We start from the raw sequence: 13,322 nt of genomic DNA on the forward strand, positions 1-13,322 counted from the left end.
GACCCAGGGGCGAGGGGAGGCCGTGGCCACTCCCCTCGCCCTCTCCCCCACCTCCCCGGCCCCAAGCCACCCGGGAAGCAAAAAACGGGTCTAGTTACCAGAGAACAGAAACTTTACCGAACCGTCGACACTATCCCCGACTCCCGTTTGCTGCCACGTCTTTCTTCTTTCTTAGCCGCTGCCGCCCGCCGTCCTCTCAGCAGCAACACCAGCAGAAACCCAACACTGCCAGAGTCAAAGATGGCGCCCGGCTACAGGCTCAGCTCTAAGACCCGGCCACTAAAAGTGCCAGCACGACGCAAAGCGCAAAGATTCTGGGAGTTGTAGTTTCCTCTATGAGGCGCGGCTTAAGATGGCTTCCCCGGGTGAGAGAGGGTCACGTGAGAGGAGAGGCGATAAACCGGTCGCGTCCCTTCCTTTCTAAGGCACGCGTTTTAGAAAGTTACGGGTGTTTTGAAACCGTCTTTGATTTAACTTTTTTTAATCAAATTCACGTAATAAGCGAGGAAATCGCGAGAATTGTCTCTACCAGACAGTAGGCGCTCAGTTTATTCTCACCAAAGTGTTTGCTTAATGAATAAATCGTCCAAATCCTGTGTTAATTTGATTTAGAAATAAACTACTTTTTTCTTGCAATGTTGAAGGATTTGTGCATTTATTTTTATTTGAAGAAGTGAAATGGGTTTGAGGGAAGTTTCTTTTATTTCTTAAAACAAATTTTAGTTTTGGAAAAACAATTCATGCTCACGAAGAAGTTGACAAGGATTGAGACGTGAAAAAGGAAAAAGATCACTTGCCTACCCACTTCATTATTGATATTAGCCTGTATTTTCCCATTTGAATGTCTTTCCTTTTTTACCCCGATTATAAAGTAATGCATGAGTTTTTTAAAGGTAATAATGGAGAAATGTAAAGGTAGAAAGTTTAAATCTGCGTTGACCTCATTCCTGAGAATCTCTCATTAATTTAACATGTATTCTAACTTTTTTGTATGCAAATATACTTAAATATATTGCACTGATACAAAAGGAGCCCAAGATCCCCCCTGGGTTATAGGCTCAACAGAACTTGCTTCGTGGCAACATTTTACTGAACTGGGATAAAGGACCCATTTCTGCTACTAAGGAAGGATACACTTGATGGTAAAGCTGATGGGATTCCAGGCCTCTTTTATTTCCTCTTGGGCTTGTTTCCCCACCTACCAGCCTAGTGAGAGAGTCCCAGCCAATCCAGACGGGTGAGTCTCTTCACACTTGAGCTGCTATCTCCTTTTAAAGTGAGAAGCCACAGCATTAGAATCGTAGCACCAATCCCTGTATTACATAACAATAATCTGGTTGCCATGTCAACCAGCCCTACAAGCAGGTTCTTGGTAACCAGTTTCTGTCTGTGCCACAACACCTAGGGTTTTTCAGTTTAACAGAAGGCTTTCCAAACAGCTGAAATGTTTTCCAGACTAGGACTTTCAAGCCGCATCCAAGACCTAATACGTCACCAAACTGTAGTTTCGGCCTCTCCCAGGAGTGAAATTTTAATTTCCTGGTCAGCACTAGTGAGGCAATCTGCCTGATAAGATTCCCCCCTACCTTTCTCTAAGAAAGGGTAAATTTCCCCCAAATAATCCACCTTTAACTTCCTTGTCCCACCTGCTTTCTGCCTGTAAAAACCTTCCATTTTATACAACTCCCTCCTTCTATTTGTTAGATGGGATGCTGCCTGGTTCATGAAACGTTGAATAAAGCCAATTTCATCTTTAAATTTACTCGGCTCAAGATTTGTTCTTTAACAATAGTTATATTTCATCAAATCTAAGGTTTCATTGATTATAGCGTGCATCTTATTTTACAGGCCTCTAAGAGAAAAAACTGCCACTTAAACTCTGACAGGCCATTGATCAGAGATATTAAAATTTGATAGGATGTTCATCTCAGAATGAATGAAATACAGTAATTTCAGGATAAGAACAGGCTAAAACTATGCATATTGCTTTGCAACTTGCTTTTTTTCTTCCACTTTACCATTTATCTTGAATATCTTTTAATGGTCATCAGTGCTTAGAGGCCTACCATATTTTTTTTAACAGCTCTCATACCATGGTAAGGCTGTTTTGCAGTAAATTTCATCAGTTCCTTTCTGATGGAAATAATCCTGTTTCTGTCTCCATTAGTCTCTCCCAAGGGGGAAAAGAAAAATAATGGAGTAATAGGGACACTGAAGAGTGCAGAAGTTAAAAGCCTCTGGCTATTAAAAAGAGGGAGAACTAGTTAGGAAATCCTCTGAAGTCCAGGTGAGAACCCACATGGGGATCCCCCCACCCCACCCCATATATACAAACAGAATTCTCAGGGGTGGATGTGGGCTTGCCCCTTGTTTGTTAAAAGGGGATAAATTATCTAGGCCAAGGGCACAATGCCAGATTTTCCCTACTCACACCCCACCTTGATTCTAAATGAATTTCAATCTTTAGACCTCTTCAGTAAGTAATTGACAAAACATTTTACGATGTGCAATGTGAGAGCAAAGGTTTTGTAGAGCCCTCTAGAAAAATAATGCAAAATTATTGAGAATTGATTCAAAAGTGAGTATTTATTTAGACTAGGAAAGGAAATCACAATAAATTACACATAAAAAAATCTTGCACTATATATATTACAAACTCAAAAAAGTCATACTTTTTTTTAACCAATAAACTATAATCCTCTATAATAGACTTTTCGATATATTTAGCTGCATAGTTTTTGATTGCCTCTTCATATGACAATCTTGTAATATTTCTATAAAGAGAATAAAAAATACATCAGTCTTCCCTCTGGAATTTTTAATAAAAATAGTTTTATCAATGATAGTTTAGAAAAGTCTCTTATTTCACAGCTTATTGGTAAAATTGGTGAAAATTATAGATTTGTTGTCAAATTTAGGGAAACTTCCAGCAAGTTTCTTACATATGTAAGCACTAAGACTTCATAGAATATTGAATTATTTAATATATTCTTGACCAGGAGAGAACAATCATTTTTGCTAGATATATTAGTTATCTATTGCTACATAATAAATTATCCCTAAATTTACTGGCTTAAAACAATGAACATTTATCACCTCACAGTTTCTGTGGGTCAGGAATTCAGGAGCAGTTTAGCTGGGTGGTTCTCGCTCAGGTTCTCTCATGAGATGGTAACCAAGTTGTTGGCCATCTCTACAAGTCATCTGAAGGCTTGACTGGGGCTAGAGGATCTATTTCCAAGCTCTCTCATATAGACCTCAGTTTCTTACCATGTGGACCTCTCCACGGGGCTGCTCAGGATTTTTCCAAACATTAGTTTCTGGTTACATAAATTTCAGACCTTGTCTCTCCTCCACAATGTACATGCCACTTATATCAAGATATGACCTCTGGCCCTACAACTTCGGGTCATAATGCCAGATGAGTCTACATAGCAGGTAATAGGGGTATTGTTGAAAGCCATTTCTACACCTAAATGTCTGGCAATAACTTAACTCTAAGTGAAAGTGACTGTACACCACATAAATAAAACCCCAAATATTTGTATCCCAACTCAACTTCCTCTTAGCAGGATCCCAAAAATGTCCAACAAGGGGAAGGTGTTGGAGAGAGAGTCTGAGTGAAAAGAAACAAGGATCTTAGTCATTGCTATGAAAATATCTTACTTATGGAATTTTATGATAACTACATGAGCATATTGCTAAGGCCTTGCCCAGAGCCTTGAAGGGGGCTTGTGCAAGCAGGGGGCCTGAAGGTTAAACTTCTTTAGCTTCATGCTAAATCCTCCTCTCTTGGTATAGTATGTTGACTGTGGAGCCATATGATCTAGATTCAAATCCTGGCCTGTCCCTCCTCTGAAGCTCTAGCCAACTCTGTGGGCTCCACAAGTTGGCAGTAGCCCTCTTTTTGTACTTCCCACATTAGAGAACAGAATGGGAGGGGAACTACCACATGAGTAGCTAGTCCCTTCTCTGACCCAGTGTCCATCACCACTATCCATCAACCTTCCTCTTTTTCTTCCTGCCTTTGGGTCTCAAATGTCTGACATGACTAAGGAAATAGGAACCAACAGAGTCTCCTAGCAAGGAGCCTTGCACAGGAGTCACAAATACCTGTTAACTGCAATGGATAAATTAAAAACTTCTTGCTCTAGCTGCAAGACCAGAGCTGGTATCACTGAAATCAACCTTCCTAGGACTGCCTTCCCCTCTTCACTCCCAGTGCTTTTCTTATTTCCTTATATAGAATCTTTTCCTTGGTATTTAATTTTGGAGTGGGGTAACTGTAGTTCTTTTGGGTGATGGGTTAGTTAAGAAAAAGCAGATTAGGTTCTCATTCCCATTTTTCTTATACTAAGTATTCTTCTATGTTTAGGTTGCTGTGCTAGGCATTGTGAGGAATCCCAAATAGGCATAATATGTGGAATTGCCCATGTGGAACTTTTCCAGAAGACATGATAAACGTAAAGATAAATAACTGCCATGTACTGTACATCAAGTGTCCAGCTACAGTTTAGACCTGGGATTACAAACTCAAATGCTTACATGAGCCAGGCACGTGTGTATATGAGAATGATGAGCCAGGTGTAAGAATAAAACTCGAGGGACTTCCCTGGTGGTCCAGTGGTTAAGAATCCACCTTCCAATGCAAGGGACGTGGGTTTGATCCCTGGTCAGGGACCTAAGATCCGACATGCTGCGGGGCAACTAAGCCCATGTGCTACGACTACTGAGCTCGTGAACTCTGGAGCCTGTGTGCCACAACTAGAGAAGCACGTGTGCCGCAATGAAGAGCCCGTGCACTGTAATGAAAAGATCCCACATGCAGCTATGAAGATCCTGCATGCCGCAAATAAGACCTGACGCAGCCAAGTAAGTAAATAAATAAATAAATATTTTAAAAATTATTTAAAAAAGAAGAATAAAACTTGAGAATGCATGCCCTAGCTAAAGGTCCCACTGTTACATTCAACTCCAGCCTAGACTTGCCAGGTGGGAATGCCTGATTTTTCAATGGAAGCCAGAAACTCAGATTTTTATGTGAAAATTTATGATTAAGCTGATTCAAATGAAACAAACAAAAAAATCACTTCATGGCCTGGCCTGCAACTCTACTTTAGTTCTAGAAAGGAAGAGGTGGTCATTGAAAAGTGCAGTGTTCCAGGAAATACTTCCTGGAGGGAGTGAGACCTAAGCTGACCTTAAACTAGGACAGAGTGAGAGGTAAGTGAAGACTATGTTAGGGAGATCCCTGAAGGAGCTAGGAGAGAAATTCAGCTGGGGAAGAGTCTACAGACTATAGGAAGAGAGAACATTGTAAAAGTAGGTTGGAGAAAGATTATGGAGGCCCTTGAATGTTGGAAAGGCATTTGAATAATATTCCTTGGACATTAGGAATTCCCTGAAGACTTTGGAACAGGGACAGAAAGGTAGAGGATGTGACATTTGCAAACTTGTGTTTCATAAAGGCTAAACTAGTGGTGACGTTCAGCAGGAGTGATGACAGTAAAGAGTCAATGGGAGAATCAAGGAGTGGTCCCTTATTGATCCTACCCATGATCCCCTCTGGTCTCTTGTATTATTTTTTTTTTAAGGTAAGACATAGCTTTTATTGTGATTGTTTTCTTTTCAAATACTTATTTATTTATTTTGGCTGTGCGGGTCTTAGTTGCAGCATGCAGACTCTTAGTTGCAGCATGCGTGCAGGATCTAGTTCCCCCACCGGGGATCAAACCCGGGCCCCCTGCATTGGGAGTGTGGAGTCTTACCCACAGGACCACCAGGGAAGTCCCCATTGTCACTGTTTTCTAAAGAATGGCACTACACTGTACGTACCATTCTGAGACTTGTTCTTCTCGCTTAAGACTATCTGGAGTTCTTTCTAAGCTGGCACGTGTGTGTCACCTCAACCCTGGTTCAGCTGCAAAGAGCTCTGCATGAAGAGTTTTGAGTCTCCCACTTGCAGAGTAGGGTACACCCAGAGCCATGCAGCAGCTTCTCTACTGACAACTCCACTAAGAGTGATCTTGACCCATTTGAGTCTTTGCTTTTAGGGTATGAGGGGGACACTATGAGCACTTAAGAGGGTCCTTGTATTTTAAAAAAAATTTCTTTTATTGAAGTATAGTTAATTTACAATGTTGTGTTAGTTTCTGGTGTACAGCACAGTGATTCAGTTATACATATATATACGTATTCTTTTTCATATTCTTTTCCATTATGGTTTATTATAGCATATTGAGTATAGTTCCCTGTGCTCTACACTAGGACCTTGTTGTTTATTTTTATACATAGTAGTGTGTATCTGCTAATCCCAAACTCCTAATTTATCCCTCCCCCTGTCTTTCCCCTTTGGTAGCCATAAGTTTGTTTTCTATGTCTGTGAGTCTGTTTCTGTTTCATAAGTAAGTTCATTTACGTCATATTTTAGATTCCACATATAAGTGATATCATACGGTATTTGTTTTTCTCTTTCTGAGTTACTTCACTCAGTATGATAATCTCTAGTTCCATCCATATTGTTGCAAATGGCATTATTTCATTCCTTTTTATGGTTGGGTAGTATTTCCATTGTGTATATGTACACTACATCTTTTTTATCCATCCATCTGTCAATGAACATTTAGGTTGCTTCCATGTTTTGGCTATTGTAAATAGTGCTGCTATGAACATTGGGGTCCATGTATCTTTTCAAATTATAGTTTTCTCCAGATATATGCCCAGGAGTGGGATTGCTGGATGATATGGCAACTCTATATTTAGTTTTTTAAGGAAGCTCCATACTGTTTTCCATAGTGGCTGCAACGTAATTCCTACCAACAGTGTAGAAGAATTCCCTTTTCTCCACACCCTCTCCAGCATTTGTTTTTGTGGACTTTTTAATGATGGCCATTCTGACCAGTGTGAGGTGGTACTCACTGCAGTTTTGGTTTGCATTTCTCCAATAATTAGAGATGTTGAGCATCTTCCAATGTGCCTGTTGTTCATCTGTTTGTCTTCTTTGGAGAAATGTCTGTTTAGGTCTTCTGCCCATTTTTCGATTGAGTTGTTTGTTTTTTTGTTATTGAGTTGTATGAGCTGTTTGTATATTTGGGAAATAAAGCCCTTGTCGGTTGCATCATTTGCAAGTATTTTCTTCCAGTCCATAGGTTGTCTTTTCGTTTTGTTTATGGTTTCCCTTGCTGTGCAAAAGCTTGTAAGTTTGATTAGGTACCATTTGTTTATTTTTGCTTTTATTTATGTTGCCTTGGGAGATTCGCCTATGAAAACTTTGGTATGATTTATGTCAGAGAATGTTTTGCCTATGTTCTCTTCTAGGAGTTTTATGGTACCATGTCTTATATTTAAATCTTTAAGCCATTTGGGTTTATTTTTGTGTGTGGTATGAGGGGTGCTCTTACTTCATTGATTTGCATGCGGCTGTCCAACTTTCCCAACGCCACTTGCTGAAGAGACTGTCTTTGCTCCACTGTATATTCTTGCCTCCTTTGTTAAAGATTAATTGAATGTGGGTATGTGGGTTTCTTTCTGGGCTCTCTTTCTGTTCCATTGATCCAGTGTCTATTTTTGTGCCAGTACCATGCTGTTTTGATGACTTCTTTGTCTGAAGTCTGGGAGGGGTATGCCTCCAGCTTCTTTCTTCTTCTTTAGGATTGCTATGGCAATTCTGGGTCTTTCATGGTTTCATATAAATTTTAGGATTATTTGTTTTAGTTCTGTGAAAAATGTCATGGGTAATTTGATAGGGATCACCTACAATCTGTAGATTGCTTTGGGTAGTATGGCCACTTTAACAATATGAATTCTCCCAATCCAAGTTATCTCTTGTATTTTAACTTGTCTCTCTCTAAGTTGTTCCCCAAAGGCTAGTAACATATATGAATCCCCATTCCATTTTTTAGAAAGGCTGGGGTGTGGGTATAGGCGAACATTATGCTCAATTCCTTGCTTCCCTCTGGCACACCTACTTTCTCATTTTTTTTTATAGATTTATTTATTTTGGGCTGCATTGGGTCTTCGTTGTTGTGCGCAGGCTTTCTCCAGTTGCGGTGACTGGGAACTACTCTTCATTGCGCACGTGGGCTTCTCATTGTTGTGGCTTCTCTTGTTGCAAAGCACGAGCTCTAGGCACACAGGCTTCCGTAGTTGTGGCACGCGGGCTCAGAAGTTGTGGCTTGCAGGCTCTAGAGAGCAGGCTCAGTAGTTGTGGCACACGGGCTTAGTTGCATCCGTGGCATGTGGGATCTTCCTGGACCAGGGCTCAAACCCGTGTCCCCTGCATTGGCAGGTGGATTCTTAACTACTGCGCCACCAGGGAAGCCCCTACTTTCTCATTTTATCTTCATTGCCGAATTCCTTGGCTCTTTCTTCACCTCTCATACACGCTTCTATATATTTCATTTGGATTTATATCTGTGTGGCTTCTCTGAAATTATGTAGTAGGGTCATTAGTTTTAAATTGAATGGATCCTTTTCTGTGCTTATTTTTCTTATTAATCAGCATTTATTGATAGTTTATTATGTGCCAGATATTGTGCTAATAGCTTTATATACATTATCTAATTTAATCCGGACAATAACTCTATTAGATAAGTAATATTATTAATCTCTTTTTGCAAATGCTTATAAAGTTCTGGTGATGTGTCCAAGGTGTCATTGTCGGTTAAGTGGCAAAACTAGGTCTGTCCAACTCCAAATCATTATGCAATCATTTGGCCTCACTCACCATTTTCTTTCTTTAAACTCCTCCTCCCATGGTTTAAACGACAAAATTCTGTCTTGGTTTCCTTCCAAATTCTCTGGCTGCCTGTTCTCTAGTTCCTTTGTAGGTTTCCCCTTCTCTATCATCTCTCACTTAGTTGTGATTCAGTCCTCAGCCCTCATCTTTTCTCACTCTGCATTCTCTCCGTGGGTTATTTCATCCATTTCCTTGGTTTCGACTATGAATTAATTATATGTGGTGACTCTCAGATCTGTATCTCCGACCCAGATCTCTCTCCAACTGGCTTTAGGAATCTTTGATCAGATGTTTCAGAGGCACTTTAAATTCCAAACAAAAACTGAAATCATCATCTTGTCCCCAACATCTATACTTCCTCCTGAAGTCTTTGTCTTAGTGGATGGTGCCACTCACCATCCACCCAGTTACTGAGGTCAGAAATCTGGGAATGGGGACTTCCCTGGTGGTCCGGTGGCTAAGGCTCTGCGCTCCCAATGCAGGGGGGCCAGGTTCGACCCCTGGTCAGGGGACTAGATCCCACATGCCTCAAGTAAGTGTTCACATGCCACAACTAAAAAAAAAAGATCCCATATGGGGCAACGAAGATCCCACGTGCCACAACTAAGACCCAGTGCAGCCAGATAAATATTAAAAAAAAAAAAATCTGGGAATCAATGAGGACTTCTCTCTTTTCTCACCTTCCATATCCAAATACTTAGGAAATCCTATTGACTTTACCTCCTAAATATCTCTTGAATATTCCTTTTTCTTTTCCATTCCCATTTCTTCTGCTTAGTTTAGGCCTTTATCACTTGTTGCTCATTTTCCAGATTGCTGCCACAGCCAGCCTCCTCATTGCTTTTGCTGCCTGTCCATCTTGCCCTCTTCTTAGTCTCCCTTCCAAACAGAATTTCTCTCTACCACAGAATTTCTCTTTTTAAAATGCAAATATAATGTAAACGACACACACACACACACACACACACACACACACACACACCACACACTTACTTATGCACAGAAAAGTTTCTGGAAGAATCTATAAATGGTGGTTAATTGAAGAGAGAGGAGTTGGATGTCTGAGGTGGAATGGAGACTTTTATTATATTTTTTTGTACTGATTCAAATATTATTTTACTATATATGTTACTTTTATTATATAAAAACTAGTTTTTAAAAATGACTTCTCTATACTTTGACTGAGAAATTCTACATCTAAAAGTTTATCCTATTCTTGTACATACACATGAGCAAAAGTGACATATGTACATGGATATGATATAACCTAAATGCCAATAAATACTATAATGGCTAAGTACAAAAATAGTACAGACATACAATGAATTTCTATGCTGTCATGAAGAATGATGTGCTTTGTACTATGTACCTCTGTGTATTAATGTGCATGAACATGCAAAAGAGCATATTCGATGATATACCACTTGTATATCACAGAACATCTCTGAAAGATTTTTTAATAGACTTAAACAGTAGTTGCTTCTAGGGAGGGACAAGGGGACAGGGGATATCTCCTATGTAGCATGGGAGGAAGCTTACTTTCACTGGCTTATAGTGTTTGAATTTTATACCATGTTTATGTATTAATCTATGCAAATTTTTAAAATGCATATAATTTTAATAGGTAATATAATCCATTTCATGAAAAGAGGCACAATTCACTTGGATTGTCCTATACTGACTGGAAGCTATCTTGCTTCTCCAAGCTTCTTTATCACTCATTCTTTGCAGATACACAGTTTTATGCAAAATGAAGGAAGGTTATACTAGTAATGGTTTTAGTTTTGTATTCCCTGATAGGCTGGCTAAATATGGTTTCCTACATTGGTATACATGGTGTTACTGAAGGTCACTCCTCTTACCCTCTCTTCCATGTTCACAAACACGTGATCTCTCTGTATTGTACTGATAAGCTCTTCAAAACACATAACATGCCCCTTAATTAGGACTTATTTATGAATCAGAACAATTCCAAACCTGTATGTTAAAATTAAACATTACTCCCCTATTGAAAATCCTTCCAATCCTGTTCACTGCCTTTAGGATAAATTCTAAGCTTCTATTAATGTCTATTATTATTAAAAATCTTACTCCTGCCTACCTATTCATCCCAAAAACTTGCTAGTCCACTCTCCTCCAGTTCTTTGCTTTGTCTTGTTGAATAACCTGCAGTAACCTGAATGTGTCCTACTTCTCAAGCCCCCATACTTTTACACATGTAGTTTATTCTGCCCCCAAATTCCTTTTTTCCACCCTCAGTCAACCTACTGACTGGTTACCCCTGAGTTCCAGCAGCCTGTGCTTTGTCACATGGTTCAGGAATCGGCTTATTGCTCATTTGTTTCTTTCCACACACTGTAAACTCATTGAGAACAGAAACATCTTGCTCATCTTCATAGCCCCAGTGCCTCAAGGCATTCAATATGCGTTTGAATGAATTTTGGGGAGTAAATGCTAAGATTGCATACATAGGGGAATAGGGTTTAACAGCCAGGGAGAGGAATTTGGATAATTACAAATAAGGAACCACTGTTCTTGTGCAAGGGAATGACGTGACAAAATGGACTGGGAGAGAGAGAGGCTGGAGGGGGAGAGATTAGATAGTCAGATGTTGGGAGCAAGTTGGGTATAAAGAAATGCGGACTAATATTAGGGCTGTGGCCCTGGGATGGGTAGGGAAAGCCTAAGGGGAAACTGGTTTGGGGAGAAGGAGAGTTTATAGGCAGAAACAGGCAATAATAATAATAGCTACAATTTATTGAACATCTGTACCATGTACATGCTAAATGTTTTACAGGCCTGGGTGGACCTTGAGCTTTTGCTGAGAGTTTAACAATGCCCCTCCCCCAGTGCATCTATTTGGTTTTGGGGTTTGATTGTTGTGGTTGGTGACACAGGTTCTATCCCTGGTTCGGGAAGATCCCACATGCCGCGGAGAAACTACGCCCATGCACCACAACTACTGAGCCTGTGCTCTAGAGCCCACGAGCAACAGCTACTGAGCCCGTGTGCTGCAGCAACTGAAACCCGCATGCATAGAGCCTGTGCTCCACAGCAAGTGAAGCCACTGCAATAAGAAGCCCGTGCACTGCAACGAAGAGTAGCTCTCGCTCGCCACAACTAGAGAAAGCCCAGGCGCAGCAACGAAGGCCCAAGGCAGCCAAAAAATAAATAAATAAATAAACTTGAACAAACAAAAACAGCATGACTGATGAATGGGGAAGGCCCAGGCAAAGCAAGTTTTCAGGAAAGGACAATCAGATTCCTAACAGGAAAATCCCTACAGGGTAAAATGGACTTGGGCCAGTGACGCAAATTCAATTCAAAGGTCTAAAGGGGAGTCCCTTTGACAGTGTACTGAGTGGTGGTGACTCCGGAGGAGTGTATGCATGTGAATTGAATGAGCTTACCACTTGCAGAGCCAGGCAGTTTTGACTTGGGTTTAGTATAAATGGAGTATGTTTCCTCCCATTTCACTAAAGTTGTGCTGTCTGTGGAAACCTAGAGAGGTCTAAACTAAGGTCTTTAGGAGTCAGTAGACTAGGGTTTTATTCCTTCAGGATTTCTGGGGTGTAAGCCAAGAAACTGATACCAGTGCTGTTGATGGATTTCTAGCTCTACTGAGTGGTGGATCTGTGGCTCCATTATTAGCAGTGGCAGCAGGTGCCTGGCTGCCCACGCTGGGGCAGAGGCCAGAGGGCATGAATGACTTGGTCAGAGTGGTGTCTCTGAGGGGCGGTCAGGGACCAGAAATTGGGCCCAGCTCAAAGTGTATTTTAGTCTCCTTTTCACCAATGGGCTGAAGTAACAAGCAGTAATCAGGCCTATCTATGGACATATAGGCGTCATGGGGATCCTCAAAAGCAGGAGCAGAGAGTAACCCCTGGAAAAGGCTGTAGCTTCTTATTTGTCAAACAGGTAGAGACTCAGCAACACCTGGAGTGTTGTTAGGAATACAATTCTCAGACCTACTGAATCAGAAAAACTGTATTTTAACAAGCCCTCCAAGTGATTCAAATAAATATTAAAGTTTGAGAATTACTGATAGAACATCACTGCAAAAGTAAAATCATTTAGACGGAGAAAGACAAACACTGTGTTAACTGAAAAAAAAAGTGCACAACCTAAAAGTTGAGAATTATGTTTTATTTGGCAGACTTACTGAGGACTTAAACCTGGGATACAGCCTCTCAGATAGCTCTGAGGGACTGTTCCAAGGAGAAAAGAGAGGAGCCAGTATATATAGGAATTTTTGCTGGAAAACCCCCCACCATGTATTCAAACATCAAAAGATTACTGCCATCTCAAGTAATGATTTTAGTACCTTTCTATGTATGGCAAGATGCAAGAGTCTGGGCTCATTGAAATTATTCCTTTGATATGCATTTTAACTATCTAGGGCCAGTACCCTGTTTTTCTCCATCCTGAATTCCCCTCAGGTTGCACCATCAGGGGCTACTGCAGTAGCTAGCTGACGGTTTTCTGGCTGCAACATCCTTTGTTTACTGAAATGGCAGGCGACATCCTTTTTCCACAGTGTGTGATATCACTTATATGTGGAATCAAAAAAATAAAAGAAACTAGT

At 40.6% G+C, this 13,322-nt stretch overlaps 1 protein-coding gene across 18 annotated transcripts in view; it reads right to left on the reverse strand.

The window, feature by feature from the left end:
- Nucleotides 1-235, reverse strand: part of ZC3H11A (zinc finger CCCH-type containing 11A) — a 40,738-nt gene extending 40,503 nt beyond the window's left edge. For 11 of the 18 annotated variants that reach the window (XM_024751149.1, XM_024751147.1, XM_024751150.1 and 8 more), the window contains exon 1: nt 99-235. The gene's annotated coding sequence lies outside the window, so the exon portion shown is untranslated. The remainder of the gene's footprint in view (nt 1-98) is intronic. The other 7 variants (XM_024751152.1, XM_024751148.1, XM_024751153.1 and 4 more) reach the window with 5 other exon arrangements.
- Between the last annotated feature and the right edge of the window lie 13,087 nt (nt 236-13,322).

This window comes from Neophocaena asiaeorientalis, unplaced genomic scaffold (assembly GCF_003031525.2).
Source record: "Neophocaena asiaeorientalis asiaeorientalis breed wild unplaced genomic scaffold, Neophocaena_asiaeorientalis_V1.1 scaffold67, whole genome shotgun sequence".
NCBI lineage: Eukaryota > Metazoa > Chordata > Mammalia > Artiodactyla > Phocoenidae > Neophocaena > Neophocaena asiaeorientalis.